Source organism: Pinus tabuliformis, chromosome 1_2 (assembly GCF_031772625.1).
Source record: "Pinus tabuliformis cultivar Carrire ecotype Pingquan chromosome 1_2, CPIR1, whole genome shotgun sequence".
Taxonomy (NCBI): domain Eukaryota; kingdom Viridiplantae; phylum Streptophyta; class Pinopsida; order Pinales; family Pinaceae; genus Pinus; species Pinus tabuliformis.
In genome coordinates, this window is record NC_142298.1 from 168,463,690 (window position 1) to 168,468,483 (window position 4,794).

Below are 4,794 nucleotides of genomic sequence, written 5' to 3' on the forward strand. Positions count from 1 at the left end.
ATTATTAAACAAAAATGTTCACACTTCCGCACATCGAAAATACAAATATTATTGTTAAAACAAAAATGTTCACACTTTCGCACAACTAAAGCATAAATATTATTATTAAACAAGAATGCTTACACTTCCGCACAACGAAAAAACATATCATTATTAAACAAAAATGTTCACTCTTCCACACAACAAAAACACAAATATTATTATTAAACAAATTCCACACAATGAAAACACAAATATTATTATTAAACAAAAATGTTCACACTTCCGCACAACGAAAACACAAATATTATTATTAAACAAAAATGTTCACACTTTCGCACAATGAAAACACAAATATTATTATTAAACAAAAATGTTCACACTTTCGCACAATGAAAACACAAACATTATTTTTTTTTTAACAAATTCGGTTGCTATATTAATGGCTGAAAAAAGAGGAGTCAGTTCTCCTGGAGTACAATATACTTCTAGTGATTTGGACCAAAGGAGTTACAAAATGGGATCTCTCCTTGATCCTTGTTCTACTAGTTTTACCTCTAAAGCTTCCTGAGCTGATATAGACTCTTACATAGTGAAATAACCAAAATTTACATTTGCATAACATCTTTAATCTATTTCTATGTGGCTTATCTGCCTTGCTGTAGACTCCTCCAGATTTGGGTCGGGTTCTATCTGCTTGACACTGGAGGAACTAGTTGCTGCCTTGTTCTTTTTGTCCATCATATACTGCAGTATTGCTATGGATTCCTCAGCATGGATACATCAATTCGACAAATTTCTAAATTGCTCGTGAAGAGAGGCTACCCTATGCAGAAAGAGATCTATCTCTGCTCTGTATTTATCATTGATGGTGCGATATTGATCCTCCATTCTGGTCTCCAGGTTCCTGACCTGATTCTCCAAGATGCGCTGTTGCGCCCTTACTTCCTCTAGTTCAGCTTGCAGGTCCGCACAATGTAGGCAATCCTCGGAGCGAGCCATGCTTGCTTCAGGTTTGTTGCTATCCAAAATCCCTGCAACAAAAAAAGAAACAGAACACAGAAGAACACGAGCTTGCTTGAAGGCGCAGATGGTCAAACGGGAGCAAGGAGGAGCTGTCCAGAGGTTCTGATTAACGCAGATGGAGTAGGAATAGTTTCTAAGGGAAGAGCAACAGATCGTTAAGGAAGACAAGGCAGAGCGGACCTCAGAGAACAGTCGCTCGCGGAGGTAGCAAGGAACAGAGTAATGAAAATAGCGATATGAGGGACAATAAATAGGAGGAGAATGCATAGAGCGAAGGCGGGAAGGGAGCATGCTTATCGCACTGAGGAGATAGTGTATCTGCAGAAAGGACTGGAGAAAATCCTGCAAGACTCGAGGATCGGGTCCGAGAAGACATTTACCGGCTGGGATGTTGAGACTTTCAATGCCCTTGAGTGTTTTACGAACTTCATATCTGTTCCAAATCTTTATACCATAAGCTGCTCTGCTGACGGCCGAAATCTCATGATTCATCTCAGTGATTCTGTCAGTTATGCGGTGCTTGATGTTGAGGAGATGTGACTGAGTCATGGCAAGGGTTGGAAGGACTTGCTGGAGTTACAACTCAGGTTACCGATGGGTCTTTCACATGCTTTGTTGGCACGCTCATCAACTTTCTTATTCAGTTTACAGAGAATATGAAAATATCTAATATCTTCCATTGCCTGATGAAGGATCTGGTTGCGTCTATTGATTTGCTGAAGGAGAGTATTTGGTGTGTTCTGCTGATGCACCATAAGGCGAATGACGACTGAGGAGTCCCCAAATACCTTCGCCTTTTTTATTCCTAGCTTGCTTAACTGGATTAGGCCCTGGAACAGAGCTAATGCTTCAGCTCTGTTGTTAGAGTTCTTCCCGAGACCCCATTCATAATGGAGAATACATTCTCCATTGGCATTACAAATCAGCCCTCCTGCTCCGGCTAGACCCGGGTTTGACTTGGATGCCCCGTCGAAAAATAAGTGGAAGATGTTACAGTTGCATATCCAGTTAGCAAATTCTTCTTCTTTTAATCTCAGTTTCCATGTACTGACTTCTCCTTTTGTCTGAACCTCCCTCCTGCGGGCTTCCTGAGCATTGGGATTGTTCTCCAAGATGTAACTGATTAAGTTTCGCTCCTCTATGCTATAGTTTGCTGCATCAATCTTGTCGGTGGTGTTACTTGAGATTATTTCCAGAGCGAGTGTTTTAGCTTTGTGGAAAATTTTACGAATGCTTGTGCCTTTATCCTGGAAGACTTTATGGTTTCGAGCAAGCCAGATGCGCCAGAGTAGAGTGTGTGGGAGGGTGTTCCATACTCTCTTCACCAAACTACTTCTTTTTTCTTTCCAGGGGCAATCTTTCCTCCATTTATATATTGTCTCTGCTATAGTGCGCTGGGGTTCCCAATTTGTATTTCCTATTGAGGCCATTTTCCCCCAACAGCCAACGGCAACTGGACATTCTATGAATAAATGGTGCATCGTTTCCTCTGATTTGCAATTGTTCGGACATCTGGATGGACCAATAATGCCTCTTCTTCTTAGATTTTCAGCTGTTAGTATTTTACCTTTCAGTAAGAGCTAGATGAAGAATTTTATTTTTGGAGGAGCCTCTGTTCGCCATACTATTTTCCAATGATTCCACAAGTTTGTTTGATAGATGTTATTGTAGAGGTATTGATGATCGGCTTTAACTGTATAATTTGTTCCAGTTGCATCCCATCGAAAACCATCCATTTCGCCTTCTTGAATGGGAGCCTTACTGTGAAGGAGCATCTTCAGAGAGTTGAAGCTATGTTCTAAGGCATTGGGAAGCTTAGGAAAATTCCAGCCAATCCAAACATGGGAGAGGGAGTCCCATCTTGAGATTTGAGACAAATGGTATAATCCTTTATTGTTAAGCCAATTTATAGCAGGAATGGCCTCTACATTCATGACCAGAGGTTGCTGCCCCAGAATTTTGTCTGTTCCAAACTTAATGCTGGTTCCCCCGCCAGGGACTTTCGAGATGTTTTGATGCATAAATGGAAGTGCCTTCTTGCAAAGTTTCCAGATTTTTGTTGATTCTCTGTTAGGAATGTTGGTGTCTAAGAGTTGTTGTCTTGGACAGCTCAAGTATTTTACCTCCAGTACCTTTTTCCACCACATTGTAGGCCCTGTGATCAGTCTCCATATAATTTTTGCGCCAAAGGCCAGGTTTAGGAGCTTTGGTGATCTGATGCCAAGCCCGCCTCTGTCTTGGGATTGGATTACATGCTTCCAACTAACTAAGTTGAACTTGTTCTTATCATTTTCCCCCCTTGCCAGAGGAAATGCCTAAGAGCAAATTCCATTTTATGATGAAAAATAGCCGGAGCTTGATATAAAGAAAAGCGATAGATGGGAAGAGAAGCGATACCTGATTTAAGGAGAATAAGCCTGCTTGCTGGATTAAGCCACATTGTACCCCATTGCTGCACTTTCCTCTTAATCTTGTCAAGGATTCCATTCCAGGTTTCAGCCTTCAAAGGCCCCAGGCTCACAAGCATACCTAAATAGGAGAAGTGGTTCCATTCCAGGTTGCATGTGACTCCGAATATTCTTGCAATTCTGTGTATAACATGATTTGCAATGTTCCATCCATAGATGCATCTTTTGAGCTGATTGACCTTGCTTCTGGAATATTCCATGAATTGGTCCAGGAGTTTCTTGAATCGCCTTGCTATTGTTGTAGATGCTCCCCCAATTAGCAAGGTGTCATCAGCAAACTGAGAATGGTTAATGTTTTTTGCTCCATTCCCAAATTTGACACCAGTTATGAGCCCCACTCTACGATTGTAATCTAAAGCTTGATTGAAGGATTCAGCCATGAGGATGAACAGATAAGGGGATAGGGGGAAGCCCTGTCTTAGCCCCCGAGAGGATTGGAAAGCTTCACAGGGCTTCCCGTTGATCAGAGGGGATATCCAGGGCCCATAAATGCAGGCTGCAATCATGTTGATGAAGGATGGCTCGAAGCCCATTTTGATTAAAACAACAAAAAGGAAGGAATGCCTTACTCTGTCAAAGGCATTTGCTAGATCCAGTTTTAAGACAAATCATTTTTCTTTCCTAGATAAGCTTGAGCGAATGGATTCTTGGACAAGAAGGATGGAGTCGATGATATGCCTGTTGGGAAGGAAGCCTCCTTGATTTTCAGAAATCAAGGAGGGAAGGAGAGGTTTGAGCCTGGTTGCTAAGATTTTGGATATAATTTTATAGGACGAGTTACATAAAGAAATGGGTCGGAATCTAGAAAAGAAGGAGGGGCGGTTTTCCTTGGGTATGAGGGCAAGATAAGTGGAGTTAGTGAATCCTCCTAACTTTCCTTTTTTCAACGCCCACCGGATCATCTTTATCAGATCCTTTTTTATCATTGTCCAATACTCCCTAAAGAAGCAGATGGGGAATCCATCCGGTCCTGGAGCCTTGTCAGGTTGCAAGCTCCAAATTGCTGCCTTGACCTCCTCTTCCTCTATTTCTTTGCTGAGCTTGTTGTTCATCTCTTGAGTAACCCCTTTGGGCAGATGCTGGAGCAAATCAGAATAATCTTCTTCCTCTTTATTTTCAGTTAGTAGGTCCCTGTAATGTTTATTGGCAGCTTTCTTTATAGTTTCCTGAGTGCTGTACCGATTTCCTTCACTATCCGTGATTATGCTTACAGTATTCCTGAGCTTTCTAACAGTAGCTTGTTTGTGGAAGTATGCTGTATTTTTATCTCCTGATTGAAGCCAAAGTTGCCTAGATTTTAGGCGCCATTTTATCTCTTCCT